We start from the raw sequence: 12,894 nt of genomic DNA, 5'->3' as shown, positions 1-12,894 counted from the left end.
CAAAGAGAACTTATTACAATAACTATGGCTTAAGGCCATCTAATAATGATAACAGCGGAAGACTCGGAAGATAAATGGGTCCATCAACTCCAACGGCATCACTGAGTATAGAACCACGACCTAAAAGCACCTTACTCGTCGTCTGAAAAGTCTGCAACATGAAAGTTGCAGCCCGAAAACGGGTCAGCACATGGAATATGCTGGCAAAGTAACACATAGAGAGTAATGGAATGAAACAGCTATACTATATGCATATATGGTTGCTGGGAAAGCTCTATGGTTACAGTTTTGCGTAAAGCCAGTTTTTCCCTACTGCAAAGGAATAAATTTATTTAACTATCATGGTGGTTGTTGAACATCAAGAATGGTTGACAGCATTCCGATCCCAATTAAGTGAACAGTTAAAACCCAACATGTTGAGATTCACATGATATTCAAGTACTAGATACTCAAGTTGTCCATAACCGGGGACACGACTAATCATGATTAGTTTGTACACTCTGCAGAGGTTTGCGCACTTTTCCCCACATGACTCGATCGCCTCCGTTTGTTTTCTCGCACTACATGGTGTTTGAGAAACGGATGACCGAGACCAGAAGCGCTAGCACCTTACATGTGGGGTAGACCGTACCACCTACAACCCCTACATCTGCTAGTCCACCCCGTAAGAGTTCGCACAACTTAGTCAACTATGCCAGAGCCCATAGTAGCATGTGGCTGCACACGGAAGTTTCTAGCATGAATTATCTTATGATCCCTTTGAGCCTGGGTGGCGGTCCAAAATAAAACAGGCAAGTCCTGATAGACATCAGGTGCCTCAATCCACCCAGATGTGTGTTTAAGTGGCCACCTTAGATAAACCATTAAGATTAATAAACTCACATCTGTCATGGATATCACTCACCCAATCCACGTCTACTAGCATAGCATGGCATAATAAGCAAACGTAGAAGTAACTCCCAAAGGTTTCATAATAATACAGGTGATAGGTACTACCTCATCTACTTCCCATCCCACAGTTTAATTAGATCCTAATCATGCAATGTGAGAGGATTGATCTAATGCAATAAAACATGGGTTGTAGAAGAGGTATGATCAAAGTGTTACTTGCCTTGCTGATGATCCGCGAGACCTAGGGTTTCGAAGTAACAGGCGGCGCAATCCGGGTGATCTATCGCAGACAAACAACAAGCACACAATAAGTACTCATCTAATGCACAGGTAAAACTCGAACAAGAGATTGAACCAGAAAGTTCAACTTAAGAACTCCGGTTGCAAAGAAATAACGAACCGAGCAAAGAAACAGAAAACAAACGGCGGAAGAAAACAACTCGGTTCTAGCAAGTTGAAACTAGGTCAAATTTTACCGGGGCAAAACTTGTTTAAGTTGATTAGACGGAACGGCGGTTTCGAAACAAAACTCCAGGCGCTTGAATCACCTGATTCCGATAAATGAGCGAGAAGAAAGACTAGAACGAAGATCGGATCTGAGATCACGATCGCGGAATAAATCCGACGAAAAGAAAAAGAAGAATGATTAAACGAACGGGCGTCGTTAACCGGGGAAAAATCGGTGATCACGTTCGTTGAGACGAACGGTCCGAAAGAAGAACAAAACCGATCTAGGGTTTCGGAAAAGAAAACCGAAACAAAGAACGAAAGAAAACCGGAACGGTTAAGAAAGAACCGGAACGGTTTAGAAGAAAAACTGAACCGAGGGGAGAAAAAGAGACGCGGCGCGGGGCAACCTCGGCGAGGCTCCGGCGAACGGCGGCGACGGCGGCTATAGGGCGGCGGCGGCGGGTGAGGGGCGCGGGGTGGGGCGCGGCTAAGGAGGAGAGGGGCTTGGGATTGATGTGAGGAGAGGGGGGGGGGTTGGGGTGTATTTATATAGGTGGGGGGGATTACTTGGGGTAGGGGGCAAGCAAAAGAGGGAAAACAAAACAAGGAAAAGGGGGGGGGGGCTAACCGGCCTAGATTCCCTCTGGGACTCGGCCTAGAGCGAGGGAGGCGGCGGCCTGGCGCTGTGCCTGGCGCGCGCGCTGGCTGGGGAGGCGGCCGGCTGGCTGGGCCTTTGGCCCGGCTGGCCTTGGTCCCTCTTTTTTTTAACTGGATTCGCGCGTAGAAAAACAAAAGAAAACTAAACTAAACGAACTCCAAAATTACTAAAGTAAATTTTCCCCGACTCCTACAAATGAGTCGAACAAAATGAACTTTACTCCGGACCTAGAATGCAATTTTTTGAAAATGCGCATTTTTCCCTATCCAAAAAAAGCAACAAAACTCCGGCAAAACCAAAATTTGATTTATTCATTAAATCTTCATTTTTCCTGACTTTGGGAAAGTCATATTATTCCCTCTCTCATTTTTTTGATATTGGAAAAATAATTGAAGATAAAATAAATAAATCAAATGATCCTCTTTTCAAGATTTGAGAAAACTCTCAAATATGAAAATAACGAAATCTCCAACTCTCTCTGAGGGTCCTTGAGTTGCGTGAAATTTCTAGGATCGACCAAAATGCAAGAAAATATGCTATGCATGATGATCTAATGTATAACATTCCAAATTGAAAATTTGGGATGTTACAAGGGTAGATGTCTGCCTGACTATATAGTGCATGCCGGTAGGTCGTGGGAGTAAACCCCACGTCCGAGTCGTCACGATCCAAAAGAATCGGAAACGGTTCAGTAATTAACGCGTCTGTTAATTATTAATTAATGACTCATTGATTTTCCCATGCAGCAAAAATATAGACAACGTGCATAGCTCTGTCCTCGGCTCGACTCAATCCCGCAACCCGCGGCGCGTCGTGACGAGGCGTGGCGAGGCGAGCGAGGAGGAGGAGCGCGCGTGTAGGTCTCCTCTTCTCATGCTCATACAAGTGGTAGAAGAGCTCACCTTATAAAGAGGTGCAACTCTCTCTCAACTTCCGGGGTGGGACTAAACTTTAGCCTCACTCACTCCACTCACATGTGTGCATGAATGGGCCAAGAGAATTTCAGAATTTTAGTTGGGCTTTGGGCCAAAGGCCTACTAGCAAAATTCCAACATTGGCACTGTCGACATGTTGCTTCGGTGCCTCACCGTCCTAGGCCACCAGCTCCTCAAAAAGTTGGGTGCATTGGCACAGAGCTACCAACGTTTGTAGTAGACCATGTGCGCTCTATACATGGACACGAGCACCGCTCAATTCACGTCGACGATACCAGGGTCCACCTCATAGATGGCCCGACGATAACATTGCACGCATGCTCCGCCTCCAGATGAGCCTCCACCAATCGGTGTGGCTGTCATGTTGTACTATTGCTCCGTCTGAAACAACCATAAAACGAACACTAGCACATCGTGGACAACAATCGCCTCCTCCTCCGCGACCTCCATCATGGCCATTGGGTCGCCCTCCTTCCCCTCCATCGAGTTTGTCCCCAGGGAGCTTGAAGATTGTGCTGCCTCAATTCGATCATGGCGTCGGGCGTCCGTGCCTTTAGTGGTGGAGCTTGGGCCACATTTCTGGAGGGGCAATGGGTTGAGGGGGAGGGCGAAATTATGAAGTTTGGCCTTGTTTTCCTGTACTTATGGCCCAAATACCAAGTGGTACTGAGGGATCTTTTTCATGGGCGGTGGCCCAGGTTGCACTCCATGAAGCTGTGTCACTGCGTGGCATGGACCTGCACCATCGACTGAAACATGAAATCGCAGAGCTAACTATTGCGACGTCGGACGATGAACGCGGATGCGAAATGGCTGTGACGAGCGGAGCAACGGAGATGTGAATCCAGGCAACTGGAGTAGGCTTCTCAGTCGCCGCGGTGACATGAATGCGGTTAGGCGGCTGCACCCAATGTAAATGTGCGGAGGGTTCTATAGTTAAACGACTGGAAATAGTTTTTGATTGGGTCCGAGCTGTCAAAGACCGACATGGCGATGTCCGAACTTTCAAGAGATCCCCCAATTTGAGGCTAACTTGTGGGATTTGAGAGGCATTTTGATGCTTTGATTATGGCAGCATGTGAACTCTCTCTCTCTCTCTCTCTCTCTCACACACACACACACACGAGTCCTCGCTTCTGAGGGAATGGCCAATGCATAGCCTCAGGGTGATGCCTCGTATACCATGTAGGATCGGATGCCAGAAAAGTAGGTTCGGATGAGGAAGCAGGATCCTCTGCAGGAGACGGGTGATTGAAGAGAAAAAATGTGGTCCGATATAAAAAGCTAAAAAAGTAAGAGTGAAAAGTAGAGATGCATCTGTAGTAGAATCTTTATTTTCTACTCCCTCCATTTCTAAATATTTGTCTTTCTAGAGATTTCAACAAGTGACTATACGAAGCAAAATGAGTGAATCTACACTCTAAAATATGTCTATATACATCCGTATGTGGTAGTCCATTTGAAATCTCTAAAGGACAAACATTTAGGATTGGAGGAAGTATTTTTGATGAGGCTAAGTAGTAATAGCTTGCATTGGGGAGAAAAAGAACCTCAATCCCTCACTCCCCGCCCTCACGTTACACCGACGGGAGAGGAGCGTGCTTCTCCGCTCGCTGAAATCTCGCGGCGGCGGCTGGTTGGCCTTCTGCTCTGGATCTGGTACAGCAAGGTGAACCGTGAGAACACAATCCCTTGTTAGTACTATTTGTCAGCCATGAATTGGATCTGAGCAGAGCACCGTTCCTACTTAGATAACTTTTGCAGAGGTCAGAGCCTCAGAGGGAGGCCGGTGGTAGGTAGGCTTCTGCTTCTCCTCCGGCCTCGGCGGTCCGAGCAGATTCTCTTGACCGGTGTGCTGCTCTGATGCCGTCTTCCCCGTGTCAACAAACACTGCACAGGTCATTTTTATCCATCCAAACCCTAACTAATAGCTGCACTTTAGAGTAAGATATTCGATTAGCCTTGCGTGCTTCCATCCAATTCTTCATGACCCGTGATGTTTCTCTATACATCTAACCCTGCACATTGTTAATTTATCCATGATTAATCAGATACACATTGAGTTAATTAATTCTTGATTTCCTTGCTTCTTTGTGATTTTCGTATTTGGAGTGAGTGTATACATGCGCCTGCAGAGCTCTTGAAACAAGCAAGTCAGAACAGATTGATTATTAAAATGCATGAAAATCTGCAAGAACACCAAATGGCTCGAACTCTGCTAGGTATGAAGATAGGTTGCTTGCAAGGATCCTTTACAGAGAGCTTTTGTTTTAACCAAAATCTTGGTCTAATCCAGCATATGTATACACTGTTTGTTCAGTTTTGCTTGTAGTACTGAATCAAACTTGAAAACAAATAGGCGATATCCATCATTTAATTGTTTCTATTTCTGTATATACTACTAATCTTTTATGATTACCTTGTTCCAAAAGCTGAACTTGAAATAGATTAAAATGGTTCGCTTATGTAGCAACTGCTTTGTCCCCAGTAAAACATAGTTTCAAATGATTGAATTATGTTACAGTATCTTGGTCTCCATGATTAAAAAACTGCTTCCTTGCCTATCCTGACATTATCAGTTTTTCCTTTTAGTAAACTACCATAAAGAGATGGACCCTGGGAATGGTTTTCTTGCTGCTAAGCTAACTGATGATCTGATGGTGGAGATCCTCTCCCGGCTGCCTTTTCAAGTCTTTTTGCCGCTTCAAATGTGTTTGCAAGGCCTGGCTTGCCTTATCCTCTGATCCGCAATACTGCAAGAAGCTTCTGAAAATTCCAACATGTCTTCTCTACCAACGACATTATCACTCTGCTATTAAGCTCACTAGCCTGCCCCACAATGATAAGGATTTTGATGAAGCTCTTAGTTTCCTACCACAGTATGAGCAATTAGAGCTGTTGGACTCTTGCAATGGCCTAGTCCTTTGTAAGTACAAGAACAACTATACTCCTCAAGGTATTTGCCGCTTTATCGTGTGCAATCCGGCAACACGAGAGTGGAAGATACTCCCTGACACTCCTCTTAGCCATTATGACCCTTTTTACAATATGAGTATTCTGGACTTCAGCACATCATGGTCTCTGTGACAATGGTTTCTCAACCACACCTGTTTATTGATGGAGCACTGTATGTGCGGACAGATTTGCATGAGATTATGGTACTGAAGAGCTTGGAAGAAACTACTTCTGGCATTGTACCCTCTCTTCGGACTATTGAGTTGCCGCATGAAGATGTTGGTTTTATTGCTAGGTTTGGCCAATGTTGCTTCGGCTAATCTTTGGGGGCCTTGCATTACGCATTGCCAGAGGAGGATGCTCGTACAATTCTTGTTTGGAGTCTTGATGTTGATGAGCCTTATGAGTGGAGCCTCAAGTACCGCCTCAGTATGAGCCAAGCATTCGGAAGGGACAACCTTTGTCAGTATGACGCACATTCCTGGAAATGTGACTATGAGGTCATCGCTCTTGATCTGGAGAACGATGGTCTTGTCCTATTTGATGAACGGGCAGGTAAGCTTCGTTTGTACAATATAAGAACCGGTGAACTTAATGTGATTCAACCAGATAACCACCGCTTCCGCAGTTTGGAAGACGAATACTACCATTATGTGGCATCCTACTCAAAGCTCCCTGCTACTGAATCTGTGAAGAAGATACTGAATGAATCGGAGGCTGTCTGTAGCAAGACCGGGTTAAGCCCCTACTACACTTTGAATAAACCGCCAGCTGTAAGCATTGCCCCACTCCTGCTTGTACTTAATCTGTGTAATCTCCTATAACTTTTGTCAATTCTTTTAACAGGGCGATGACCCATTTTGGAAGAAGAAACCTCAAGAAAAAACCGTGAAAACCCCTCAACCTAAGACAAAGGCGGTCAAGAGGCCTGCCAAGAAGAAGGCGGCTGAATCCACCGGGCTGAACCTCGCCGAAGACCTTGATAATCCGTACTCAGAGGTAGAACTTGACTCTCTTGGTTCGATTTTGATACACCTCATTGACAATGATTATTAGCAGGATGACGCTGAAGGTAGCCAGGCTGATGACGCAGAGGTAATTACTCTTCCCTCCGGTTCAGACACTCCGTCAACAAAGAAAATCCGTCAAACAATCCGGATAATAAATTTTTGTCACCCCCTTGCTCACTTGGACCCAAAATTTCTTTTGAAGAAGCAGCAGTACGAAGCTCACTGCACAACCCGGCACGGCCAAGTAGTCACTTCGGCCGGTTTACCGAACACTCTGGTTCGGAAACGTCGACCTGAGGTCTCACCCACTTCTGATACTTCTTATCCCAAGGCAGATTATTTCCGACAACCTCTTAATCCGTTTGATTCAAATTATCAGGGAACGCCTCATTCATCATCTGACGAGTCGACGACCACACAACTCCCTCCTCTTAAGACAGTTGTTGGGTAAGTATTTTAACTGAATCTTTTGACGCTTTATACTTGCATGCTATATTAACCCTTGCATATTTTTCCTTTCAGAGCCAAGGCTAGACCCAGCAAGAAGGCTCGGGCGAATAAACCGTCTGACGACCATGTGGTTGTTGAACCGGAGAAAACTCCAGAACCGGAAGGTCCAAATGCTGACGCCATGTTTGATGAACCGCCCCCTCAAGATCATGATTTGATGAACAAGTAGAAGTTGAAGCAGCAGACCATGCTGATAAACCGACGAGCCCGGTCCGTACTGATGATATCCCGTCAACTCCAGTGAAGGCTGCCGGTGATAAGGAAGATGATGTTATCATTACTGGCGTTGGCCACACCTCCCCTGGCAATCATGTTGCATTATCAAAGCATAGCGCCAAGGAGGAACGTTCTGCTATAGGAAAAGGCAAATGGAGCACCGATTTATCAAGCTATGCCCACCTCAACGCCCAGGAACTCCATTCTGGTTTTTTAAACCGTTTGTACACAAACCGTGACTATGAAGCCGGTTTAGTGAATCTGATGAAGGAGCTTTGTGAGGTAATTACATAACCTTTTCTCTCTTAAGTCCAATTGTAAGTACCAACTCTAGTAGCCCCCAAGGGCCGATTTATCTTTCCAAGGTGAACCGAGACTTTAACCACAGTTACTTTGAGCAGACGTATATTAGCCCCCAAGTGCCAAGAATAATGCTTGTATTACACTTGGGACTTAATTTTTTTTTCTGATAATGAAGCAAATAGGAACTAGCCCCCAAGTGCAAAGTGCATAACTTGTTATGTGCTTGGTACTTCAAATATATACGGCCCACTGATGATATGTCTTTCCTTTATAGGCTGAGCTGAGCAAAAAGGACACCGAAACCACTGATCTTTAAGAGAACATTAAATCTCAGCAAGCAGAGGCTTCTAAAGCCAAGGAGGAACTGACCAATGTCTTAGCAGCCATGGAGAAGCTTAAGGAGACCTTTAAGAAGGAACGACCAGATTGGGACTCAGAGAAAGCCGCTTTAGCAAAAAGAGCCGAGGACGCAGAAGCAGCCCTTAGACCGGTGGTCGAAGAGCTAACCGGTTTAAAGCGGCAGATAAATGCTATGACCTTTGCTGTATTTGGTAAGTATCCTCATATGATGTTTTTCAATTCATTTTATCTCATCAGTTACCGGTTTACTGATGCTTGCAATGTCATAGGGACCCGCATTACCCGTCTGGGCTCTGACATGCGGATGAAGCTGAAGGTTGCCTATACTTTGATAGAGCAGTTATATTCCGGAGCCCAACGGGCTATTTGCACCGCTGCTCATAACAAGCCTCCTTCAATGTTAATAAAAGAAACTATTGAGAAACTGTCAATGTTGCCTGCCCGGTTGGATGAACTTAAAAGATCAGCTGCAAGGTCAGGCTTGCTGACTGCACTAATCCGGGCCAAGGCATGGATTCCGGATCTTGAACCGCCAGATATTGGCAAAGGCTATCCTGGCGTGAAAGAAGACGGTTCAGAATTTAACAATGACGATCTCCGAAGGCTCACAAGGGAAATGCGACCTTTAGCAAGCAAATTGGCGGAAGAAATGGATCTCTCTCATTATCAGCCAGTTTATGATGCTGATCAGAAAAGATATCCTGCGCCAACACATGATGTAGAAGATCTTGTTCCGCCAATTCGTAAGCACACTTATGCCCCTGACATTGATCCTTCCAACCTTATAAGTGAAGAAGCCGTGTTCCAAGCCTTAACTGGAATCGATTGGGCAACCATTGATTTCCAGCCACTGGGTAGGGAGGAGGAAGATGCACCGACGCAAGATGATCCCCAATCTTCAAGTCGTCCTGGTGATGAATCCTAAACCGGAGGCCGGTTTAGCCTGTCGTAGCCTGCCACTCTTGCTGAAACAATTATTTTGTGTGGGCATTAAAGCGCCTTGTAATAGGCTAGTTCAAACACTTGTCTGTTATGCCATCGAGCATACTTGTTTTGCTTGATACTGATAACTCGCCATGCTTTTGGGATCTATTATGTGCATAATCCGCAGTGGCTGTATTTTAACTTGTTCCTGCATACAAGATATTGAAAGTGTCTTGGCGGTTTACCGCTGGACGGGTCATGATGCCCAAATATATAGCCTAGGTGTAGAGCCAAGGTTGTATTTAAAAACAACCATATATAAAATAGATGATACCTGTTACATTGAATCACCTTGTTGGTTGACTAATCTGTTGTTATAGTAAGGGTGATAACACCAATCTGGAGTATTGATGACTCCTTCCATGTTTGCCGGTTTACGATAAAACCGTATCGGGTATGATAAACACCAGTTTATCCATATAATACTGGTGACTGTAGTCAAAACCAGAGTACTAGACCAGATCAATAGGTGCCGGATTATAACTGATCATGTACTGACAACTTAACATTGATAGCCACGCCGGGTTTTAATAAACGCCGGTTAATCAGAAGATATTTATGAATCTTATCAAAGGAGAAAAAACTTTGCAAAAAACACAAGAAGAATATGCAAGGCTTTTCATGGGCTGCCAGGTGATGACCCACAAGTATAGGGGATCTATCGTAGTCCTTTTGATAAGTAAGAGTGTTGAACCCAACGAGGATTAGAAGGAAATTATAAGCGGTTTTTAGCAAGGTATTCTCTACAAGCACTAAAATTATAGGTAATAGATAGTTTTGTGATAAGATAATTTGTAACGAGCAACAAGTAACAAAAGTAAATAAAGTGCAACAAGGTGGCCCAATCCCTTTTGTAGCAAAGGACAAGCCTGGAAAAACTCTTATATAGAAGAAAGCGCTCCCAAGGACACATGGGAATTATCGTCAAGCTAGTTTTCATCCCGTTCATATGATTCACGTTCGGTACTTTGATAATTTGATATGTGGGTGGACCGGTGCTTGGGTGCTGTCCCTACTTGGAGAAGCATCCCACTTATGATTAACTCCTATTGCAAGCATCCGCAACTACAAAAGAAGTATTAAGGTAAACCTAACCATAGCATGAAACATATGGATCCAAATCAGCCCCTTACGAAGCAATGCATAAACTAGGGTTTAAGCTTCTATCACTCTAGCAACCCATCATCTACTTATTACTTCCCAATGCCTTCCTCTAGGCCCAAATAATGGTGAAGTGTCATGTAGTCAACATTCACATAACACCACTAGAGGATAGACAACATACATCTCATCAAAATATCGAACGAATACCAAATTCACATGACTACTAATAGCAAGACTTCTCCCATGTCCTCACGAACAAACGTAACTACTCACAAAGCATATTCATGTTCATAATCAGAGGGGTATTAATATGCATATAGGATCTGAACATATGATCTTCCACCAAATAAACTGGCTAGCATCAACTACAAGGAGTAATCAACACTACTAGCAACCTACAGGTACCAATCCCAGACTTAGAGACAAGAATTGGATACAAGAGATGAACTAGGGTTTGAGAGGAGATGGTGCTGGTGAAGATGTTGATGGAGATTGCCCCCCTCCCGATGAGAGGAGCGTTGGTGATGATGATGGCGATGATTTCCCCCTCCCGGAGGGAAGTGTCCCTGGCAGAACAGCTCCGCTAGAGCCCTAGATTGGTTCCGCCAAGGTTCCGCCTCGTGGCGGCAGAGTCTTGTCCCAAAAGCTTGCTTATGATTTTTTCTTGGACAAAAGACTTCATATAGCAGAAGATGGGCATCGGAGGGCCACCAGGGGGCCCACGAGGCAGGGGGCGCGCCCCCACCCTCGTGGCTGGTGAGTGGCCCCCCTTTGGTACTTCTTGCGCTCAATATTTTTTATATATTCTGGAAATAACTTCCGTGAAGTTTCAGGACTTTTGGAGTTGTGCAGAATAGGTCTCTAATATTTGCTCCTTTTCCAGCCCAGAATTCCAGCTGCCGGCATTCTCCCTCTTCATGTAAACCTTGTAAAATAAGAGAGAATAGGCATAAATATTGTGACATAACGTGTAGTAACAACGCATAATGCAATAAATATCGATACAAAAGCATGATGCAAAATGTACGTATCAACTCCCCCAAGCTTAGACCTCGCTTGTCCTCAAGTGAAAGCCGAAATCGAAAAATATGTCCACATGTTTAGAGATAGATGTGTCGATAAAAATAAAATACGGACATGAGGGCATCATGATCATTCTTAGAACAACAACAACAACATATATATATATATATATATATATATTGTCATATGATCTCTTATGCTAAAGTAACAATTCAATCACAATTTCAAGTATGAATCATAAACTCCATTGAGAACCAACAAACTCTAATCTCAGTCATTGAGGCAATTGCAATTTATCATAACATAGGAAAGAGTCAATATAAGAGCTTTTCAGCAAGTCCACATACTCAACCATCTTTTAGTCTTTCACATTTGCTAACACTCACGCAATATTTATGGGTATGAAGTTTTAATCGGACACAGAGAAAGATAGGGGCTTATAGTTTTGCCTCCCAACGTTTTACCTCAAGGGCAATGTCAACAATAATTGTTCATGAAGACTCACATCCAATTAGCTATATATATCAGGATCTTTCCAACAGATTGTGTTTGCCAAAATATAAAATGTAAAAAGGAAAGGTGAAGATCACCATGACTCTTATATAAGGTAGAAGATAAAAGTAAAATATAGGCCCTTCGCAGAGGGAAGCAGAGGTTGTCATGCACTTTTATAGTTGGATGCACAAAATCTTAATGCGAAAGAATGTCACTTTATATTGTCACTTGTGATATGGACCTTTATTATGCAGTCTGTCGCTTTTATTTCTTCCATATCACAAGATCGTATAAAGCTTATTTTCTCCCACACTAATAAGTCATACATATTTAGAGAACAATTTTTATTGCTTGCACCGATGACAACTTACTTGAAGAATCTTACTCAATCCATAGGTAGATATGGTGGACTCTCATGGCAAAACTGGGTTTAGGGATATTTGGAAGCACAAGTAGTATCTCTACTTGGTGCAAAGAATTTGGCTAGCATGAGGGGAAAGGCAAGCTCAATCATGTTGGATGATCCATGACAATATAATTTATCTCAGATGTAAGAAAACATAACCCATTACATTGTCTTCCTTGTCCAACGTCAACTCTTTAGCATGTCATATTTTAATGAGTGCTCACAATCATAAAATATGTCCCAGATAGTGTATTTATATGTGAAGACCTATCTTTCTTTATTTCTTCCTATTAATTGCAACGATGACCAAAACTATGTTTGTCAACTCTCAACAACTTTTATTCATCATAGTCTTTATATGTGAGCTCATTACTCTCCATAAGATCCATATGGTCTCTTTATTTCTTTTTGTTCTTTCTTTTTCTTTTATTCACTCAAGATCATAGCAAGATAATCAAGCCCTTGACTCAACACTAATCTTTATTCTATAGCTCACGGACTCGATTACATAGAAGGATCATAATGCAAAACTCAAAACTAGATCATACCAAAAACTTTATTCTACTAGATCAAGATATTACTAAAAGGATCGAA

The sequence above is a fragment of the Triticum dicoccoides genome, chromosome 4A (genome assembly GCF_002162155.2).
Source record: "Triticum dicoccoides isolate Atlit2015 ecotype Zavitan chromosome 4A, WEW_v2.0, whole genome shotgun sequence".
NCBI classification, from domain to species: domain Eukaryota; kingdom Viridiplantae; phylum Streptophyta; class Magnoliopsida; order Poales; family Poaceae; genus Triticum; species Triticum dicoccoides.
Note: the sequence above shows the minus strand (reverse complement) of the source record.